The 14,974-nt window shown below is 41.9% G+C and overlaps 1 protein-coding gene across 1 annotated transcript in view; it reads right to left on the bottom strand.

Moving 5' to 3' along the window:
* C4H4orf50 (chromosome 4 C4orf50 homolog) overlaps positions 1–14,974 on the bottom strand; it is a 159,041-nt gene continuing 144,067 nt past the window's right edge. The window contains 1 exon segment of the mRNA XM_038745438.1: positions 1–704. The gene's annotated coding sequence lies outside the window, so the exon portion shown is untranslated.

The raw sequence follows: 14,974 nt of genomic DNA, 5'->3' as shown, positions 1-14,974 counted from the left end.
AACAAATATCACAATTATCATTTTAAGATCAGTTCTAGGTTTTTCAGAGAAGAGTTACCACCCCTGGCTTGAAGAACAAAGGATCCTAAGTCCTGTTGCTTTTGGTAAGTCTGGGGAAAAAGCATAAAAAGCTGGGCTCTACAACAATGTAGAGCATTTCATAAGCAGCCCTGAGCTTCCTCTCTCCCTGACCAACTTGGAAATGGTTTTCCCATTATGAAACAGAATCCTAGTCAATATTTACCGAGTGGTTATCCTTACAGCTCCTGTTCGACCAATAGAACAAATTCCCAGTCACCCAACCTCATATTTACCGAATTAAATTCATTTTTATATGGACACACAAGCAGAAGTGACCTTTATAAAACTAGTGAGTTCTGTTCACCTCCAGATTTTTTTTTTTTACCACAAAAATGCCCTGGTGGATTGGGATTAAGTGAAGAATTGAGATTCTGATTGATTTCTTAAAATGATCAGCCATATTTGGTAGGGATGTGGACAAAATACAGATCTTCAGAACCATACCATAAACATCCAAATTGTGGGAAACATTTACACTTCACTCATTTGCCGGTCAAATCTTCAGAGGGGAGTCGACATCAGTTCCAATCTGTAGCTCTTCCCTGAACAAAATAGCCGAGGCAGGTGGCCAGAAAACAAATATCTTCTAGATTTGGTGCTCTCTCTAAATACTACCTTCTTTCCTGAAACAAACAACAACAGAAGACATATGTTAGTGGAAACAGGTTCCCCACTGGATTTCTTAATTTAGAACATACAGTAGAAGTACTTATGAGAAGGCTGCCTTTCTAGTCAGTGGCAATCACTGTGCAGAATGAAGTGTCACACTTTGTCTTTGATAAAAATGTTCATGATATGTATTTAGTGGTTTATGATGGAGATATTTATTTTTCTATTCAGAACACAGTCCTTAATAATAATAACGATGGCATTTATTAAGCGCTTACTATCTGCAAAGCACTGTTCTAAGCGTTGGAGAGGTTACAAGGTGATCAGGTTGTCCCACGTGGGGCTCACAGTCTTAATCCCGATTTTACAGATGAGGGAACTGAGGCACAGAAAAGTGAAGTGACTTGCCCAAAGTCACACAGCTAACAAGTGGCAGGGCCGGGATTTGAATCCATGACCTCTGACTCCAAAGCCTGGGCTCTTTCCACTGAGCCACGCTGCTTCCTTAATTAATGATGGTATTTGTTAACTGCTTACTGTGTGCGAAGCACTGTTCTAGGTGCTGGACTTCTTGGTAGTATGCTGGGAAACAGAAGAGAAAGGCATGTAGACAAAAGTCTTGTCTGACTGGGACAAAATAAATTCTGATTTGCAAGGAAACACAAAACAAAACCTCATTTATTTCTTCATGTGTTCCCTTACCCTGGAACCTGCATACCCAGAGGATAAGTAAGCCTTCTTCTTTTAAATACTAGAATATTAAACACTTAGTACAGTGCTCTGCACACAGTAAGTGCTCAATAAATACGATTGATTGATTGATTGAATACCAAAAGTAGCATGCCTTAGTGGATACAGCCCGTGCCTGGGAGTCAGAAGGTCATGGGTTCTAATCCTGGCTCCACTGCTTACCCGCTGTGTGACCTTGGGTAAGTCATTTAACTTCTCCGTGCCTCAGTTCCCTCATCTGTAAAATGGGAATTGAGACTGTGAGCCCCATGTGGGATAGGGACCGTGTCCAACCTAATTATCTTGTATCTACCCCAGTGCTTAGAACAGTGCCTACTAAATAAGTGCTTAACAAATACCATTATCATTATTATTAAGTGCTTACTATGTGCCAGGCACTGTTCGAAGCAATGGGGTGGATATAAGCTAATTCATTCATTCATTCATTCATTCATTCAATCGTATTTATTCATTCGTTCAGTCGCATTTATTGAGCGCTTACTGTGTGCAGAGCACTGTACTAAGCGCTTGGGAAGCCCAAGTTGGCAACATATAGAGATGGTCCCTACCCAACAGCGAGCTCACAGTCTAGAAGGGGGAGACAGACAACAAAACAAAACATACAAACCAAATAAAATAAATATGTACCAGTAAAATAAATAGAATAATAAATATGTACAAACATATAAACATATATATGGACCGACAGCTGATACAGCCAAGTAATCCTATTTCTGAGTGTGCCAGGGGATAATAATAATAATAATAATAATAAAAATGGCATTTATTAAGCGCTTACTATGTGCAAAGCACTGTTCCAAGAACTGGGATGCTACACTGCATTTTTCTGTGCTGAGTAGGCATTTCGAGGCGGCCCATCACAGAGGGGAAGACTACATTAGTGCTTCCCCGTAACGAGGAGCTGTGCATCTCATCAGACGGGGACCAGAGAGCTGTCGCCTCAGAATGTGACCTCTCTGGCAACTGTTCCTGCCATTTGTCCCTGGGATGGCCCAATGATGCAGAGGGGATAGTGGGAAGGGCATTAATTACAATCCCCAGAAGAGAATTACTGTCACACAAAGCCATTAAGAGCAACTTGAGAAGTAGCATGGCCTAGAGGATACAATCCTGGACTGGAAGTCAGAAGACACCTGCACAGCACGTGTCTACTGTGTGATATTGGGCAAATCACTTCACTTCTCTGGGCCTCAGTTACCTAAGTGTACAAAAATATGGGGGTTAAGAGTGTGAGCCCAACAGAGGACAGGGACTGTGTCCAATCTGATTAAAACCCATCTATTCCAGTGCTTAGAATAGTGCTTGGCACATAGTAAGTGCTTAACAAGTACCATTATTATTATTTAGCTTACTCCTCAACATTTGGGTAGACCCATGGAAATGAACGGGGATTCCGGCAGTTTCAGGTTTGAAAAGAAATAGGAGGATTCAAGAGGTTTTTTTTAAAAAAATAAAGGGAATAGCACATCACAGACTATATGCTTTTTAAGCGCTTACTATGTGCCAGATACTGTACAAAGCTCACTGGGGTGGATACAAGCAAATCGGGTTGGACACAGTCCCTGTTTCGTGTGGGGCTCACAGTCTCAATCCCCATTTTACAGATGAGGTAATTATTATTGTAGTATTTGTTGAGCACTTACAGACTATATGTAGGCAGGGAATGTGTCTGTTCATTGTTAAATTGTAATAATAAAAAAATTAATAATAATGGTGGTATTTTCATTCATTCAATCGTATTTATTGAGCGCTTACTGTGTGCAGAGCACTGTACTAAGTGCTTGGGAACTACAAGTTGGCAACATATAGAGACGGTCCCTACCCAACAGCGGTATTTGTTACGCGCTTACTATGTGGCAGGCACTGTACTAAGCCCTAGAGAGGATATAAGATAATCAGGTTGGATGCAGTACCTGTCCCACGTGGGGATTACAGTCTAAATCCCAATTTTACAGATGAGGTAACTGAGGCACAGAGAAGCGAAGTGACTTGTCCAAGATCACATAGCAGACAAGTTGCAGAGGAGGGATTAGAACCCATAACAGTGATTCCCACGTGGGACTGTGTCCAACCTAAATATCAAGACCACCACCCTTTGGTTAATGAGTCAGTCAATCAGTGGTATTCATTGATCATCGTCATTATCATCATCAATGGTATTTGAGCGCTTACAAGTGTAGAGGACTGTACTACGTATTTGGGAGAGGTCAAGTGGATTGAATGGATTGACACATTCCCTGTCCACAGTGAGCTTACAGTTAAGAGGGGGAGACCGACATGAATATAAATAATTTACAGATATGTACGTCAGTGCTGTGGGGTTGAGGGTAAATACCAAATGCCATCGATAGTATTTTCTGAAATCCTAGTATTAGTAGCATTAATTAAGCACCGATTGGGTGCACTGTAATAGACTCTCGAGAAGCACGGCCTAGTGGGAAGAACATAGGCCTGAGAGTCAGAGGTCATGAGTTCTAATCCCAACTCTGCTACATGTCTGCTGGGTGACCTTGGGCAAGACACTTCACTTCTCTGTACCTCAGTTACCTCATCTGTAAAATGGGGATCAAGATTATGAGCTCCACATGGGACAAGGACTGTGTTCAACCTGATTACCTTGTATCTTTCCCAGTGCATAGAACAGTGCTTGGCACAAACAAATACCTCAATTATTAATTATTATTACTAAAGAAGGAAGTCTTTCCCAGGCCACAAGAAACTTCCACTCTAATAGGCGAGACAAATGTCATATATATTTACGCTGCATTCAGAGCACTGTATTAAGCATTTGGGAGAGAATAATACAACTAGTAGACCTGATCCCTGGCCTCAAGGAGTTTATTCATTCATTCATTCAATTATATTTAATGAGCACTTACTGTGTGCAGAACATTGTACTAAGCACTTGGGAAGTACAAGTCAGCAACATATAGAGATGGTCCCTACCCAACAACGGGCTCACAGTCTAGAAGGGGGAGACAGACAAAAAAACAAAACGTATTGTCTTGCAGGGGAGATAGACCATAAAGTATAGGAGAACTGGTTTGTTAGGATACCATAAAATATATAAAAAAAGCTTTTCTGCATCTCCAAAGCCACCCACTTTATTGTCTGAGAAAGCAGAAAAGATTTCTAACTTTTCTCCTGTCCATGAAAGTAGAAATATAGCAGATTTTTGATCCATGTCCGCAATTCAGATATGGGAGAAAGCATCCTAAATCTGGTGAATTCAGTGTGAGAGTGAGTATACTGTCCCCATGACGTAGAAATCAGTTTCAAATCCCAAAAGGCTTGATTCAATTATCTGAAGTCAATACAGTGAATTCTGTGTATCTTACAAGTGGCTCATTTGGGTCAGGAGAAAGTAAATTAAATTTCTGGGCCTCTCTTTTCATGGCAAAAGTCATTGTTTACTGAAGAAAATGTGTAGACTAACAAACATATGGTTTATTAAAGATTCATGATTTTCAGTAATGAAAAACCTCAAGTGCCATGGAGAACACTCCTTTAAACATATGGCTCACCCTTTGTCCTCTCTCCATGGCATAAAGTGTGTAATGGTAATGAGAATAAGAATAATTGTGATATTTGTTGTTTTCCAATGGTATCTGTTAAGCGCTTACTATGGACCAGGCACTTTTCTAAGTGCTGGGGTAGATAGAAGGCAATCTGGTTGGACACAGTCCCTGTCCCATGTGGCGTTCACAGCCTTAATCCCTATTTTAAAGATGAGGTAACTGAGGCACAGAGAAGTCAGGTGACTTGTCCAAGGTCACACAGCAGATAAGAGGCAGAGCTGGAATTAAAATCCACATCCTTGTGTCTCCCAGGCCTGTGCTCTGTATACCAGGCCATGCTGCTTCTTTATTTAAGTGCTTACTATGTGCCCTACATACTAAGAACCATGGTCGATACAAGATAATCAGATTGAAACAGTCCCTAGCCCACACGGGGCTCACAGTCTAAAGAGGAGGGAGAACAGGTATTAAGCCCCCATTTTACAGATGAGAAAAAAAAAAACCCGAGGCCCAGAGAAAGTGAAATGATTTGTCCAGGGTTACACAGCAGGAAAATGGTAGGGACAGGAATAGGATCCAGGTCTCCTGATTCCCAAGCCTGTGCCCTTTCCTCTAGGTCACACTGTTTTCCCAATGTCTGCATTGTCAGCTGTGTGACCTTGGGCAAGTCACTTCACTGTGCTTCAGTTTCTCATCTGTAAAATGGGGATTAAGACTTTGATGCCCATGTGGGACAGGGACTGTGTACAACCCAACTATCTTCTATCTACCCTAGCACTTAATATAGCACCTGGCACAAAGTAAGCGCTTAAGCAACACCACAATTACTTCTGGTGAGCAGATTTATTAAGCATGACTGTGAGCTCGTTGTGGGCAGGGACTGTGTCTGTTTATTGTTTTATTGTACTCTCCCAAGCGCTCATTAAAGTGCTTTGCACATAGTAAGCACTCAATACATAAGATTGAATGATTAAGCATCTTCTGGGTAGTCAGAAGGTCACGGTTTCTAATCCTGCCTCCACCACTTTTCTGCTGTGTGACCTTGGGCAAGTTGATTAACTTCTCCATGCCTCAGTTATCTCATCTGTAAAATGGGGATTAAGACTGTGAGCCCCACATGGGACAACCTGATTGCCTTGTATGTACCCCATCAATCAACATCACTGATTGATTGATCTTCTGTTTTCTACATACATGAGAAGCAGTGTGCTTAGAGAATAAAGCACAGAGCTGGAAGTCAGAAGGACCTGGGTTCTAACTCCAGCTCTGCCACATGTCTGCTGCATTACCTTGGGCAAATCACCTCACTTCTCTGGGCCTCCGTTACCTCATCTGTAAAATGGGGATTACACCAGGGAGCCTTCTGTGAGACAGGGACTGTGTCCAACCCAATTTACTTGCATCCATCCCAGAGTTTAGTACAGTGCCTGACACATGGTAAGTGCTTAGCAAATACCACTTAATATTCACCCCATCCTCAGCCCCACAACACTTATGTACAGTTCCATAATTTATTTTAATGCCTACCTCCCCCTGTAGACTGTAAATTCCTTGTGAGCAGGGAACTTGTTACCAACTCTGTTGAATTGTATTCTATAAGTGCTTCAGTGCTCTGAGCACAGTAAGCTCTCATTAATGCTACTGATTGACTGATTCACATAGGGGGAAGAGTGATGCCCTCGAAAAAGCTGATACAACAGGACTTCCAGAAAGAGTAAAATTGATTTTTAAAAGAGATTTCAATGGTTGGTATGTTGATAAAATAATTATGGTATTTGTTAAGCATTAACTATGTGCCAAGCACTGTTCTAAGCGCTGGAGTAGATACAAGGCAATCAGGGCACTGTTCTAAGCTCTGGAGTAGATACAAGGCAATCAGGTGGTCCCATACGGGGCTCACAGTCTTAATCCCCATTTTACAGATGAAGCAACTGAGGCACAGAGAAGTTAAGCAACTTGCCCAAGGTCATACAGCAGACCAGTGGCAGAGTTGGGATTAGAACCCGTGATCTTCCAACTCTCAGGCCCATGCTCTATCCACTACGCCATGCTACTTCTCTATCAACTCTATCTTTTTCAAATCCATCCAACTATGATCTGGAAGCCAATGATGTATGCAGAAGTTTTTATAGGAAGTCCATCCTGAACTTCCAGTCCAAACATCCAAGCAGAATATTTCAATTGAACAATTTCACTAAGAAACTGGAAAGAAACTGTCATAGCACATTAATCCCGATCACTCTCCTGTTCTGTCTTCTTCTTTAGAAAGTTACTGTGCAGTTTTGGCTCCTTTACTTCTGCCTCTTGTCCCAGAGCTATGCATACAACGATTGTGGTTATAGAAGGGAATTTCTCCAGCTTTCTACCTGATTGAAATCAGGCAAGAGAAGAGAAAGAAGCTTCTCTGAATGTGATTTGGATCATTCTCCCTTGTGAAATTCACAGTATTCTGGTTTTTGTTGCACACTTATATGGGGCATGTGGGGGGAGCGAGAGAGAGAGTGAGCAGGGGGAAGGGGAGAGAGAGTGGGGGGAGAGAATGGGAGGAGAGAGAAAAGGGGGAAGAGAGAATGGGGATGAGAAAGAGTGGGGGGAGAGAGATGGGGATAGAGAGAGTGGGGGGAAGAGAAAGGGAGAGAAAGAGAGAATGGGAGTAAGAGAAAAGGAGAGAGAATGAGAGAGATAAAGAATTGGGGAGAGAGGAGAGAGAACTGGGGAGGTAGAGAGAGAAGGAGAGAGAGAAGAGGAGAGAGAACTGGGGGAGAGATAATTTGGGAGAGAGAAGGGGAGAGAGAGAGAAGGGGAGAGAGAACTCTGGGGATAGAGAAGAGGGGAGAGATCTGGGGGAAGAGAGAACTGGGGAGAGAGAAGGGGAGAGAGGGAACTGGAGAGAGAGAGGCAGAGAGAGACAGAGAGAGACAGAGAGAGAGAGAGAGAGAGAGAACTCAGAAGAGAGAAGAGGAGAGAGAACTGGGGATAGAGAAGGGGGAGAGCAAGAATGGGGAGAGTGAAAAGTGTAGAGATTGTCTCTATCTTTTGCTGAATTGTACTTTCCAAGTGCTTAGTAAACTGCTTTGCACACCGTAAACGTTCAATAAGTACAATTGAATGAATGAATGAATGAATGCATGAAATGGGGAGAGCAAGAAGGGACAGAGAGTGAAGAAGAAAGTGAGAAGGGGGAGAAAGAGAATGGGGAGAAAGAAGGGGAAAGAGAGAAGGGGGAGAGGGGGAAGAGGAAGAGAGAGGAAGGGGAAAGAGAGAAGGGGGAGAGAAGGGGAGTGAAAGGAGGAGAAAAAGAAGGGAGAGAGAACTAAAAAAATAGTTGGCTCAGTTGTGTTGAATACATGCATTAAAGAGTCACTGTATGTGTCTCTCCATTGGTATGGGAAAGAGGGAGGGGCACTGCACTGTCCATTGCCCCACTGCCCCCTGGGAACGTTGCCCACCCTGGATGCTGAGGTATTGTTCAGCCAAATACTTCGAGGATCTTGAGCAAGAACAGATATACCTCTGTGTCGAAGGAGAGGAAAGTTAGCCAAAGTCTCCAGGCATTTTCTTGAAGATTCTGCCCAAATGTTACCGAAGCAATGGGCTGAACTGAACAAAACTGATACAGCAAAGCTGTCTGAGACTTTTCAGCCCTGGCACACAAAAGAGAAGCTGGATACTTTCTACAGAAGGAAAACGAGTGTTCTACAAAACACCAAACAAAAAGGATGTTGACTAGACGGAGTGTTTTCATTCTCTGTAGTTCAGATGGCTTTTAGCTAATATATTCAGCAGTGGCAGCAGCAGGGCCTAGTGGAAAGATCCCGGGCCTGAGAGCCAGAGGACCTGGATTTTCATCACTGCTCTGCCGATTGCTTGCTGTGTGATCTTGGGGAAGTCACAACCTCTCTGTGCCTCAGTTATCTCATAACTCCTCACTATTGTCTTCAAGGCTCTCCATCACTTCGCTGCCACCTCCCTCACCTCCCTTCTCTCCTTCTGCAGCCCAGCCCGCACATTCCACTCCTCTGGTGCTGCTAACCTTCTCACTGGGCCTCGTTCTCACCTGTCCCACCGTCGACCCCTGGCCCATGTCCTCCCTCTGGCTTGGAACCCCCTCCCCGCTCAAATCTGCCAAACAATCACTCTTCCTCTCTTTAAAGCCCTACTGAAGATGCACCTCCTCCAAAAGGCCTTCCCAGACTTAGCCACCTTTTCCTCAGCTCCACCTCCCTTCCATGTCACCTAGATTCTCTCCCTTTGCTCTTCCCCCCTCCCCGCCCGACAGCATAATAATAATAATAATAATAATAATAATAATGATGGCATTTGTTAAGCACTTACTATGTACAAAGCACTGTTCTAAGCGCTGGGGAGGTTATAAGGTGATCAGGTTGCCCCACAGGGGGCTCACAGTTTTAATACCTATTTTACAGATGAGGTAACTGAGGCACAGAGATGTTAAGTGACTTGCTCAAAGTCACACAGCTGACAGTTGCCGGAGCCAGATTTGAACCCATGACCTCTGACTCCAAAGTCCGTGCTCTTTCCACTGAGCCATGCTGCTTCTCCAATTATATCTATTCTTCTTCTATTATATCTATAATTCTATTTATTTATATTGATGCCTGTTCACTGGTTTTGATGTCTGCCAGTGTGGGCAGGGATTATCTCTCTCTATTGCTTAACTGCACTTTCCAAGTGCTTAGTACAGTGCTCCACACACAGTAAGTGCTCAATAAATATGATTGAACAAATAAATTAATCTTTAAGATGGGGATTCGATACCTCTCCCCCACCTTTTTAAATGGTGAGCTCCATCTGAGTGGGACAGGGACTGTGTCCAACCTGATTAACTTGTATCTACTCCAGCACTTAGAACAGTGCTTGATATAATGTAAGCACTTAAATATAATGAAAATAATGATAATGATAATAATTATAACAGCCACCACCTCATATGTGAAATTTAACACACAAATATTTCCCAGGTAAATGTTAACAGTAAGAGAGCTGAAAACTCTCAAAGATAAATGTGCTACTTTATGTACTTTCTTATAGCAGAACAGGAAAATAACTTCATTTTCTAGATCATTAATATACTTCATTATTATTGATAATTGATAAATTATCAAAGACAAATGTGCTACTTTATGTACTTTCTTATAGCAGAATAGGAAAATAACTTCATTTTCTAGATCATTAATATACTTCATTATTATTGATAATTTATAGGTAATGTAGCCTCATGGAAAGAGCAATGCCACATAAGTCAGAAGACATGTTGTTTTTTTTAATGGTATTTGTTAAACACTATGTGCCAGGCATTGTACTGAACACTGGGGTAGGTAAAAGATAATTGGGTTGGACACGGTCCATATCCTGCCTAGAAATGAGGTAACTGATCCCTGATCCTTGTTTTCTTTGTGACCTTGGGCAAGCCACTTTACTTCTCTGTGCCTCAGTTCCCTCATTTGCAAAATGGGGATTCAGACTGTGAGCCCCATGTGGGACAGGGACTGTCTCCAACCTGATTAACTTGTATCTACCCCAGCACTTAGGACAGTGTTTGGCAGACAGCAAGCACTTAACAAGTACCATTAAGTGACTTGTCCAAAGTCACACAGCAGGCAATTGGAGGATCTGGGATTAGAACCCAGATCATCAGGCTCCCGGGCTCATTCTCTTTCCATTGGACCATAGTTTAACTGGGTGACTATAGAAACTTCCTTAACCTCTCTGTGTTTCTACAGGATGAACATAATTAATTTTATTCAAAACGCTCCTACAATCCCACCACTCCAACAAGCTCTCCTTTATTAACTCCCCAAAGTAAGGCAAATCCAACCTGCAGCCCCCATTGATATTTACACATTGATTTATTAATCCCCTCACTCAGCACTTTCATATTTTGTATGCTTGACTGGAGAATTTATTCTGATTAACCCATTTGTAAACGCTTTTCAGTCTCTCTCTCTCTGCCATTAATGTGTAAGCTCCTTGTGGGCAGGGAATGAATGCCTCTTGTATTTTCCCAAGAACTTAGTTCATTGATTCATCCATTCAATAGTATTTATTAATTCATATTCATTGAACGCTTACTGTGTGCAGAGCACAGTACAAAGCACTTGAGAGAGTACAATACAACAACAAACCGACACATTCTCTGCCCACAATGAGCTCGAAGTCTAGAGGGTGAGACAGACATTAATATACATACATAAATCAATGACAAATATAGACTTATGTGCTGTGGGGACGGGAGGGAGGATGAATAAAGGGAACAAGTCAGGGTGATACAGAAGGAAGTGGGAGAATGCATTTGTAAAATGCATTTGTAAAATGAAGCAGCGTGGCTCAGTGGAAAGAGCAGAGGTCATGGGTTCAAATCCCAGCTATGCCAATTTTCAGTTGAGTGACTTTGGGCAAGTCACTTAACTTCTCTGTGCCTCAGTTACCTCACCTGTAAAATGGGGATTAAGACTGTGAACCCCATGTGGGAAAACCTGATTACCTTGTATCTAGCCCAGTGCTTAGAACAGTGCTTGGCACAAAGTAAACACTTAACACCATTATTATTATTATTATTTTCTGGGTGGTGTTCAACATGATTCAACATCCAAAGTCTAATCAATCAATCAATGGTATTCATTGAACGCCTACTGTGTGCAAAGCCCTGTAGTAAACACTTGGGAGAGTACGATAATACAATGTCTATTCAGCGGACCTACAGGCATTTACTACTCTTTAATAAATGTGAGCCATACATTCTCTACTTGTTTAGGGTCTGTAAAAAAATTCTTCCGTGCCATACACTTCTAAAATTGGGTTTCCATAGCAACTGGCGTGTGACCTGCACACAGAAAAGAGCAGGCGAGATACTAGCAGAGTTAATGGAGCCAGAGCTATAGATAGGAAACTTGAAAGATGAATATTCCAAGAGATTGAATACATTCCTTCCATGTTGCAAGCATTTAAATTGGTCTCAATGTTGTGGTTGGGGGAACTTTATTGCACATTAAGTTAGCGGCAACAGTAAAAGCATGCTCTCCTCCAGAGAATTAGCTTCTGACAGTCCTAATGTCGCAGTGCAGCCCTGGAGCAAATGTAATTCCATGGAAAGAGCACTCGACTGAAAATCAGGAGGCCTGGGTTCGAATCTCATCTCTACCATTTGCCTGCTCTGTGACCTTGGCAAGTCAGGTAATTTCTCTGTATCTCGGCTTCCTCATCCATAAAATGTCCATAAGTTTATCTGTTCTCCCTTCCCCTTAGGCTCTGAGCCCGCCGTGGGACAAGGCAAGTCACTTCACTTCTCTGTCCCTCAGTTCCCTCATCTCTAAAATGGAGTTTAAGACTGTGAGCACCATATGGGACATGGACTCTGTCCAACCCAATTACTTTGCATTTATTTATTTACTCCAGCATTTAGAATAGTGCCTGGCACATAGTAAGCACTTGACAAATACCACAGTTGGCATTATTATTATCTTCCCTAGGATTTAGCACAGAGCTTGAAGCTTTTTAAGTCCATATCAAATAGCACAATTATTATGCTGTGATTATTATCATTACCCACTCTTTCTTTCTCAGCCTGTGAGCCTCACGTGGGACAGGGATTGTGTCTGATCTCATTCTCTTATATCTGCCTCAGCATTTAGCAGAGCCCTTATACATGAAAACAACTAATCTTACTTATTGAATGCTTGCTTAGAGAAGCAGCGTGGCTCAGTGGAAAGAGCACGGGCTTTGGAATCAGAGGTCATGGGTTCAAATACCGGCTCCACCAACTGTCAGCTGTGTGACTTTGGGCAAGTCACTTAACTTCTCTGGGCCTCAGTTCCCTCATCTGTAAAATGGGGATTAAGACTGTAGCCCCCCGTGGGACAACCTGATCACCTTGTAACCTCTCCAGCGCTTAGAACAGTGCTTTGAACATAGTAAGCACTTAATAAATGCCATCATTATTATTATTATTACTGTGTGGAGAACACTGTACTAAGCACTTGGGAAAGTACAATATAATAGTAATCATCATCATGGTTATTTGTTAAATGCTTACTATGTGTCAGGCAGTGTACACTAAACGCTGGAGTAGATACGAGGTAGTTGGGTTGGACATAGTCCCTGTCCACAAAGGGCTCACAGTCTCAATCCCCATTTTCCAGATGTGGTAACTGAGGCCCAGAGAAGTGAAGCGACTTACCCAAGGTCATACAGCAGACATGTGGCAGATCTAGAATAGAATCCAGGACCTTCTGAGTCTGAGGCCTATGCTCTAACCACTAAACCATGCTGCTTTGGGGGCAGCATGGAGCTTACAGTCTAGTCTAATCGTTTTCTTAAAATCCCATCGCCTCCAAAAGGCCTTCCCCGACTAAGCTCTCATTTCTTTTTCTCCTACTCAATCAATCAATCAATCAATCAATCATATTTATTGAGTGCTTACTGTGTGCAGAGCACTGTACTAAGCGCTTGGGAAGTACAAGTTGGCAACATATAGAGACAGTCCCTACCCAACAGTGGGCTCACAGTCTAAAAGGGGGAGACAGAGAACAAAACCAAACATACTAACAAAATAAAATAAATAGAATAGATATGTACAAGTAAAATAAATAAATAAATAAATAGAGTAATAAATCTGTACAAACATATATACATATATACAGGTGCTGTGGGGAAGGGAAGGAGGTAAAATGAGGGTGATGGAGAGGGGGATGAGGTTTGCACTCTTTATTCACCCCTCCTTCAGCTCCACAGCACTTTTGTACATATCCATTATTTATTCATTTATATTAATGCCTCTAATCAATCATATTTATTGAGCATTTACTGTGTGCAGAGCACTATACTAAACAATTAGATCCCCCTCTAGACTGGAAGCTTGTTGTAGGCAGGGAACGTGTTTACCAACTATGTTATGTTCAAGACTGTAAGCTTGTTGTGCGTAGGGAATGTGTCTATTTATTGTTATATTGTACTTTCCCAAGGGCTTAGTACAGTGCTCTGCATACCGTAAGTGCTCAATAAATATGATTTAATAAGTGAAAACAGTGTGTTCATAATATTAATAAAAATAATTATGGTATTTGTTACACACTTACTATGTGCCAGGCACTGTTCTAAGTACTGATGTAGATTCAAGATACAAGATCACAGTCTTAATCTCCATTTTATAGAGGAGGGAACTGAGGCACAGACAAGTAGAGTGGCTTGTCCAAGGTCACACAGCAGACAAGTGGTGGAGCTGGGATTAGAACCCATGACCTTAGGACTCCCAGATCCATTCTCTATCTACTAGGTCAAGTGCTTAGTACAGTGCTCTGCGCACAGTAAGCACTCAATAAATATGATTGATTGATATAGAGGGGGAGATATTAGAATGCACTATGGATATATATATATATATATATATATATACACACACACACACACACATATACATATATATATATACACATATATATATATAGAAGTACTCAGAGGCTGGGGTGAATAAAAAATACAAATCCCAGGGCAAGGGTAAATGTTTAACACACACTATCATTAGTAAGGAAAATATTTCATTTTTCTGCCAATCTGCATCAAATACTCTTAAAATGGATCATTCTGAAGCACTGAGAAATTCTTGAATTTTTAATACATTATTCATTACACTGCAGTTATGTTGTGAAAACTCTCTTTTCCTAGTCATTGTAGCAACGTGAGTTTTGGCTGTAGCAGTCATAATTAAATGAGACACGTTGTTAACACCATTACTTCCTGGGCTGGTTGTTCAATGTCAAAAATTAGCATACCTTAGGGAAGCAGCATGGCCTAGCAGAAAAAGTCTATGGCTGGGAGTCAGAGGACCTGAGTTCCCACCTCAGCTCAGCCACTTGCTGCTGCGTGACTTTGGGCAATCACCTAACTTCTCTGGGCCTCAGGTTCCTCATCTGTAAAATGGGGATAAAAAATGTGAACCCCATGTGAGACATAATTACATTGTATCTACCTCAGCACTTAGAACAGTGTCTGGCACATAG

Source organism: Tachyglossus aculeatus, chromosome 4 (assembly GCF_015852505.1).
Source record: "Tachyglossus aculeatus isolate mTacAcu1 chromosome 4, mTacAcu1.pri, whole genome shotgun sequence".
NCBI classification, from domain to species: domain Eukaryota; kingdom Metazoa; phylum Chordata; class Mammalia; order Monotremata; family Tachyglossidae; genus Tachyglossus; species Tachyglossus aculeatus.
The sequence above is the reverse complement of the archived record's forward strand: the minus strand, read 5'-3'. Positions and strand labels throughout refer to the sequence as shown.